Raw genomic sequence first — 9,142 nt, 5'->3', positions numbered from 1 at the left:
CGAGGTGCACAACCAGGGCTCATTGCATGCGCGGGTCATATTGTGGATCTCCAATGACGATTTGTCTCGAGCGATGAACGAGATTGTTGCATACATAATAGTATAATCACAAGACAACTTAGCCATCGAGCTGTGGAACCTCGTTGTAACAAAGCTAACAAAGCTAACACACAGATGCAGAGACTCTTGCAAAGTCATGGGATTAGGGAAAGTGTGCAAATATGGCTTTTTGTTTGAACTACAATACAACACAACTCCAATTATTGATGCCTGCACCGCTCGATGGTTGTACTACCGTCCTGGGTACGAACACCAAAATGTTGTCCCATACCATCCCATTGTCTTGCTCCTATGGAATGCACACATGAATATTCAAAGAGTCACAAATTCATCTATATCACATTACCTTTTGAATTATGCAATGAAACTAGAAGCCCTTGGGAAGCTCAACCTCTCCACAAATGATGTAGCAAGGCTAGGACTTCACGACTTTGACGAGGTCAAGTTTTGGCTGATTGAGCCTCTGTATTATTGAATCCAATCTCTACAACAGAGGCAATAGTCAAATATCTTATGATACCAAGCATCACAAGGGGGGGGATTTATTTTTGTGGGCTTTTAGTTTCAAAATTTTGCAATTGAATCCATTTTTTTGATTTTTTTCACTCTCATATTAGAAAAATATAATCTCTACAATACTAGTGTGACATGAAAAAATTCTACATGTATGTTTGCATTTCTATATTCGCTTAACAATCAGCTAAAGCATGCATACATCCTTCCTTGTGGCAATGTAAAATCATCCATACCTCCTATAAACATGAGCAATAATGTTAAAAGAAGAGCTATTTCTAATCAAGTACAGAAGAGACAATCACACCATGTAGAATAGAAAAAAATGCAAACTTGCCATGGTTGCAAAGTAACCAAGCTGATAAACTCAAGCAACCACAAAACCAAAGAAGAATCCAAAGAGCATTATGGTATGGTAACAGGGGCATAAATTCAATTACATAATCAAGTCACATGGAAACCATGTATAATGTCATTATGCACATTGAAAAAGCTTCAAATAATAGCAAACTAGAAGATATTTAAATGATGTTATCATCTTGATCTCTCATAGCTTTGTCCAAATTCTTTTGCCACCCAAAAAGGTCAACCATGCAAACATACTGCTTTTTGTCTGATATAATTCCAAATTTTTCCCTCATGCTATCAAAAAGTGTTTGGCCCTCCAGCAAACCTTAGTACCTACATGCATTGAGCACACCAAGGAAAGTGATCACAATTGGGGAGGTTCTCTATTGTTGCATCCAACAGAAAAACATTCAGGGCTTTCTCGATAAACCCTTGCTACATTCCCTTGTTGGGCATATCCTCCCATAAGAGGACTTCAAGAGACTTTGTCTATTGAGAAACCCTCACTTTGTCTGGTAAAAACAATCCACTACTTTCTTGCCATAGCCATGCTGAGTATACCTTGCACTCAATGGACTCCAAGAGGCAAAATTTCACAGTGAAAGCCCATGAAGGACTTCTTGTGCTTTAACAAGGGCACCACATTCGACAAACATATCGACCAAAACAAGATCAAGAACATGTTTCTTGAATAGCCTCTGACTAACGATCTCACCATGAATTCTTCACCCATGTAAAGGTCTTGCATACAACCACATGCTTTCAAGATGCAAGCATAGGTGTTTGTGTTTGGAGAATGCCTTCACTTGACATTTGGTTAAACTAGCTTCCTTGCCAAGTTACCCATGTAAAGGTCTTTCATACAACCACATGCTTTCAAGATGCAAGCATATGTGTTTGTGTTTGGAGAATGCGGTCACTTGACATTTGGTTTAAATAGCTTCCTTGCCAAGTTACTCATGTAAAGGTCTTGCATACAAGCACATTCTTTCAAGATACAAGCATAGGTGTTTGTGTTTGGATAATTTCATCACTTGACACTTGATTAAAATAGCTTCATTGCCACAACCATGTTGATCATTTCATAGAACTCTTCCATATGTTGTCTCTTGCAACCAACAAAATAAGGACATTGTTCCGTACGCAAGGGAATATGTCTTTATGATACGTGTATACATGGTTGATTTTTTTAGAAAGGCCACCTCTTTGCATACATGTTGACATAAACATTGCCAAGCCCAATGTGCTTCTCCAACAGTCCCTCAATAGGTGCTAGCATTGGTGATTGCATATGGAGTAAGGCCTTCCTTTGCATCTGGCTTATATAGCCCAAAGCTTCCTTACCTTAGCCATTTTGGGCATATCTATTCATCAACGTGGTCCAAGAGACAAGATTTTGGATAGAAAGCTCATTCATGAACTTTATGAGCTTTTGTAAGGGCACTACATTTAATATACATAGCAACCAAAGCATTACCAAGCACAACATGTCTCTGCAATAGCCCCTAACTAGAAATCTCAATGTGAATTCTCTCACCTGTGCACAACTATGCTGGGCATATTCTGCAATAAACGTGCTCCAAGAGAGATGGCATCCTAGATTGGATATCCATCAAGAACTTTTTGTGCTTTTGCAAGCATCACAGAATATGACATCTTTCTCCAATAAACACATAGAGTATGGCATATTTTTTCAAAAAACACGTATTAGCAATCTCATTGTAAAGTCTCTCACCGGTGAAAACATTTGGGGAAAGGCCTTCCCTTTACATCTGGCTGAAATGTCCTAAAGTTGGGCATATCCTACAATCAATGAGACGCAAAGGATGCCCATCAAGAATTGTTCATGGTTTTGGTAGGGCACCACATTTGGCATACATATTGACCAAAGCATTGTTGAGCCAACATCTTGCATAAGGCCACAAGCCTTCAATGTGCAAGCTCTCCTTTCACATTTGGTGAAAACAATACAAGGCTTCCTTTCCACAGCCATGTTGGGTATACCCAACAATCATCGCTTTCCAAGTGATGACATTCCGGGCAAGAAGCCACTTTCATGAGGGTACCACATACAAACTCAACAATGTAACCCCTAAATATGCATCAAACTGAAGTAATCCACTGTACTTTCTAAATATGCATCTTTTTGAAGTAATCTATTATTGTGGAGCTCACTGGTCATCTGCACGCATGGATGATCAAGATGCTTTTGAGCACACGTTGACAAGTCTTTCGCTGATCATTTTCGTGCACTCCCTCACATTTGGAGAAAGGCCTTCACTTCACATCTAGTTTAGGGTGCCTTGAGCTTCCTTGCGAAAGCCATGTTTGGCATATGCTACAATCAATGAGAAAACATCTCAGAGAGGATGCCCATCAAGAACTATTCATCCATCCGGTAGGGCACCACATTCGGCATACATATTGACCAAAGCACCACTGACCGGATATCTTGCACAAGGCCACAAGCCTTCAAGGTGCAAGCCCTCCTTTCAAATCCAGTGAAAACAGCACAGGGCTTCCTTGCCAGAGCCATGTTGGGTGTACCTTACAACTAACACATTCCAAGTGATGACACTCCGGGAAGAAAGCCGCTTTCATGAGGGTACCACATTCATACTCAGCAACATACTCCCTAAATGTGCATCTTGCTTAGGTAGCCCACTTTTGTGGAGCTGACTGGTCGTCTGGGTGTGCGCGAATAATCACACTACTTTTAAGCACATGTTGACAAGTCTTATGATTGTTTGCATGCACTCCCTTCACATTTGGAGAAAGGCCTTCCCTTTGCATCTAGTTTAGGATGCCTTGAGATACCGTGCTAGAGCCATGTTGGGCATACCCTTCAATCAACAAGACAACATCTTGGAGAGAATGCCCATCAAGATTGTTCATGCATCAAGTAGGGCACCACATTTGGCATACATATTGTATTGATGAGCCGACATCTTGCATAAGGCCACCTTTCACATCCGACAAAATCCAACCATGTTGGGTATACCCTGCAATCATGAGGGTATCCAACCATGTTGGGTATACCCTGCAATCATGAGGGTACCACATTTACATACGTCTTTCTAAAATAATCCATTATGTGGAGCTCACCAGTCATCCAGCTGCTCTTGCATGTCTTAACCATGCTACTCTTGAGCGCAAGTATTATGGTAGCTGCCCTTGGATGATGCAAAAATCAAGTGATGACATTTTGGGCAGTAAGCCGCCTTCATGAGGTTACCAGATTTGATATATACACGCTCAACAATGTACTCCATAAATATGCATCTTTCTTAAGTAACTCACTATTGTGGAGCTCACTGTTCGTCCGTGCACACGCGGACGATCAGGTTGCTTTGAAGCACATGTTGACAAGTCTTTTGCTGCTTGTCTGCGTGCACTCCCTTCGCATTTGGAGAAAGGCCTTCCCTCCGCATCTAGTTTTTGGTGCCTTGAGCTTCCTTGCCAGAGCCATGTTGAAAATCAATGAAACAACATCATAAAGAGGATACTTGTAGGGAACCACACTGTCCAAAGGACCGTTGAGCCAATATAATGTCCGAAGGACCACTGAGCCAACATCTTGCATGAGGTCACAAGCCTTTCAAGGTGCCAGTCCTTCGGTGAAACAATATAGGGATTCCTTTCCACAGCCATGTTCGGTACGCCCTACAATCAACACATTCCAGGTGGACATTTCGTGCAAGAAGCCAGTAGCATGTCATCTCAAATAACCCAGTGTGGAGCTCCATGCACCTTTCTGAAATAACCCGAGTGGAGCTTGCTAGTCGTCCGCATTTGCACGGACGATCAAGCTACTCTTGCACGTCTTAAGTCTTACAACCCGTTGGTCTTGAGTGCAAGTATGCACTTCAATATCTAGTGTAGATGTCCACATTCTGAACTTCTTAGACAAGTTTTAAATACGTAGTATACCAGTATTTTAATAGGTAGGATTCCAAGATTCCCTATAAGGTTTAGAATGTTTACCAATGTGAAGAGTGACGGAACTAGCAGGCCCCAAAGAGAGAAGGAGCTAGAAATTTACGCATGCAAAGAGACACTAAACTGGGAGGTCCCAAAGGATTCATTACAAAGCCAATGGCATGTTGACTATGAAGGCCTCTGTGGGGTGAGCATTGGATGAAGGCCTATGGCATGTAGTATGTGGCCTCCTTGTTCAGTGAAGGCTTGCTTTCCCTCTTGAATAATAGGTCTTGAGTTCAACTCTCCTAGTTGGATAGATCTTTAAGGTCTCTTGGGATTGTTTTATATGACGCTAAAATTCTCTTCTTCTTCTTCTTCTTCTCTCTCTCTCTCTCTCTCTCTCTCTCTCTCTAGCTAGTTTTTGGGGCTAAACAGATGTAAAGGGAATGCCTTTCTCTAGATGCAATAATCTATGCTTTCACCTTAAAGGCCTATGGCCTTCAGCAAGACAATGACATTGGTGAGGGATTTCACAAGGAGATTGTTATTTAGGCCATGTTGGAGAAAGGTGTCATGCTTTGGTGGTGCTTTGGTTTTTATTGGAGGGAGATGGCAATAGAAGGCGACAAGGGTGAGGGGAAGAGAGAGAGAGAGAGAGAGAGAGAGAGAGAGAGAGAGAGAGAGAGAGAGAGAGAGAGAGAGAGAGAGAGAGAGAGAGAGAGAGAGAGAGAGAGAGAGAGAGAGAGAGAGAGAGAGAGAGAGAGAGAGAGAGAGAGAGAGAGAGAGAACCTTTGAATTCATTGATATTAGTTTCAAAAGAGCCATACTACCCTTCAATGAAAAGAAAATATGACAAGTGAGAATCTTTTAGGGGAGGGGTTGTTAAAATGCTCTAGACTAAGGAAGTTAAGTAGTTATGAAAGCAATAGGAAATTGATTGAGATTCCTATAATGTTAAATTTATAATAGAGTGAGTACATATAGCAATAGTTTCACAACATACAACATTGCTCAATAAAGTTTTTTTCCTCAACCTTGTTCTTAAGATACCAAAATATTCATGAAATTTATGGAAATTCCTAGAATACCTCTCAAGTTTTAAACATTTCCAACATAGCCCTCATATTTGACCAAATTTCCCAAAATGCCATTCAGTTTTCTCCAAAAATTCCTTCAATCTCTCCAAAATACCCCTCATTAACCTAGCAGACATTTCCAAATTACAAATGTATACAACATTGCTCAAACATTTCCTATTCAACCTATAACTTTTTTTCCCAATTTCATTTCACAGTACCCTTCTGTAAACATTTGAGAAGAAATGAAAATAATTGATCCCTTCTGTTGCACTCATGTGATAGTCTAAGTGACCCCCCGAGTCTTTTACCATGCCAATCTTTGAATGTATAACACAAACAATTCACCATGCAGACCTTTCTATTTGTCTCTGCAAACAATGGATGGCATCTACACCTAGTGCCATAAAGGCAATATCCCTGATGCAAGTAGTCCTTTTTTGGGCATAAGAACATTCATGTTTAGTCTGATTGGATTCAAGTACGTTTTTTATTAAAGTATGGGCTTCGCTAATTAGCTATTCTCAAAACGTCTGTGTTTTGTTAGCGCTTCACAAAGAAAATGCTATGCTTTCAAAAGAGGCTTCATTTGACTGTAGGAACTTTAAGTTTTTTACTTTGCTTGGTTCTTGATTTGAAAAGGCCCAAGTTTCTCTTGATCACTCATACAACACTTGTTTTGCAGTGCAACGGGTTTTAAGTTGTGCATAAGAAAGTGCACAATAAGGCTACCCTTTGATGGCTATGGAGCAGGTGTGGCAACAAGGCTACTTAGTGCTTCTTCTCATGTGCCTCTAGTAGCTACTCTATATGAAAAATATTTTCACCACTTGAGCAATGTGACAATGAGGCTACTGTTTCTTCTCATACAGCCCTTGGGGTTACTTTTTTGTATCACACGAACATCCAACATTATTTGGTCGGTAGTGTCTATGGTAGGCATGGTCGCCACCCTGGTACATATGTGTATGATTCATTGTGTTGAAGAAGCTCTCATGTTATTTATTGAAAGACAATCCTATTTGTTGGTGTGGATGTGGAATGGTTTCCCTTCTAAATTTCAAACTCATTGAGGTGGTGATGGCTAATTTTTTAGTTAGCTTTTTTGTGTCATTACAAAAGGGTCCGTATTTAAAGTCAAAAAGCTTGCAAAAATGGTTTTCATTGCACAAGCTCGAAATTAGAAGCTCGCAAAAAAAAACACACTCCACAAGGAGTAAGCAAGTTGAGTACGTCGACTCCTCTCCATTATCGCTTTGATAAAGGTTGCTATCTCGTAGCCGGATTATAGTCTTGTTGTACCTATATCCAGGTACCTATAGTCTTGAGTATCTCATTGTACCTATAGCCAATTGATCTATATGGTGAAAGGCCATTGAATCTTGAAAGTATCACATTCTATGAGTACCCAAAAAAATTAAAAAATCCTTCAACCACAGAAACATGCTACTATAGAGAGCTTCTGTGATGCATACAACAATTCCATCACCGAGAAACATTGCCTCATCAAGTTCACAAAATAAGATCCAAGCCATCAAATAGAGGGATTATTCTTCAATGTACTATTGCAAAAACTTCCCTTTAGGAATTAGATAAAGCTACTTTCCCCAAACAGCACATCCTCTTCATACTTTCTTCCGTGGGATGATTTCAATGACAAAGACTTGGAGATGTATATAAATGAGCACACCCAATGCAACATGCTGGTCTCTGAAAATACAAGACACACTTTAAAACTCAAAAGAAAAAATCATCCTCACTCGTGAAAATCCACTCACTGTACAATGGATCAACCCATCGATCCAAGAGTATCCCAAAGTCGTACTAGAATGCTGACACTACTATTTTATGAGACCAAAAATGTAGTTCTGACCTCACAATGGCAAAGAATATTTGATCGGATTTCAGGCATAAGCAATGACCTGCATGTCATTATAGTTGTGCTAGGGTGTGGAAAGACATCCCTCATCAAATTCTTCAACTCAAGGTTCATAAGAGATAATAAGAGCATTATCCTCTTTGCATCCACTGGAGTAGCATCTGCTCACCTCACCACCTTGGCAACAATAGTTCACTATTATTTCAAGATTCCATCATCTAAATAGCATTTTTTACAAGCAATACATCCCACAAACGAAAGATTTGTCACCATACATGGTGCCAACATCATTATCATAGATGAGATATCGATGGTAATGAGTATAATCTTCAACATGAATCTTCACTAGCTAGTTAGCATCAGTAAGAAAACACTACTTGACCCGTTCTATCAAAAGCTCATTCTACTTTTTGGGGACTTGGTGCATCTACATCTAGTGTGTCACCATCAAGGACCGTTATGCCATGTATGCAACATGAAAAACTTGGCATATATCACTGTAGCCACCACCCACAACATGACCTTCTCAGTTTTCCATGTCATAGGCCCTATGCATATTTGGTTCTTGGACACAATCCGTGCCAGGCAGTTGATAGAGTAGTATATAGCAAAGACGCTATCCCAATGTGTCATTGATGAGCCTAAACTCCTAAGAACAATTGACAACTCAACTATGCTAATATGCACACATAGGGAGGATTTCTATAAGTATAATAACTTGATTCTACAAAAGTCTTTCTCGCCTTCCAATATAATTGCTATTGCATTCAAGACCAACGCTCTTGACAAGCCAGTGCTGTAGCAATGGCTCTAAGACAAGGCTTTCCGTGAGATGGACAATATTGGAATAAGAGCTAGATGTATGATTATAGAGAACATTAACCTGGCTATAGGTACAACGAACGGCTCTACTTGCCGAATATCATCTTATTTGCATGATCTCACAGGTCATGTTGCTGCTATAGGAAGTACTGCTACTTTCCACCTTGCACGTTCAATTGACACTTTGCGTCCAAAAGTGGTACGTTAAAACAGTGGTACGTTAAAACTAGTTGAACATTTCTTGAACGTAGCATGAGTGCACTGTGACCCCCTCCATGTCTTGTCATGGCACGATAGTGTGACTTCTCCATACCTTGCATGCTCCAAATATCCAATGAACCATACATGTTCATAAAGTATGCACCATGTGCATAGAGGATGTGATTCTCATTAAGTCACAACACATAGAACAAACCAAGGTAGAATAGCAAGCACTCACCATATAGTGTGTAATGTTTGTTTCACCCCATGCTGTGACGATTGTCTTTGTGAACTTCACCACGAAATTTTGGAATTTTTTGTT

The sequence above is a fragment of the Adiantum capillus-veneris genome, chromosome 20 (assembly GCF_014529385.1).
Source record: "Adiantum capillus-veneris isolate H3 chromosome 20, ASM1452938v2, whole genome shotgun sequence".
NCBI classification, from domain to species: domain Eukaryota; kingdom Viridiplantae; phylum Streptophyta; class Polypodiopsida; order Polypodiales; family Pteridaceae; genus Adiantum; species Adiantum capillus-veneris.
This window is presented reverse-complemented; position numbering follows the sequence as displayed.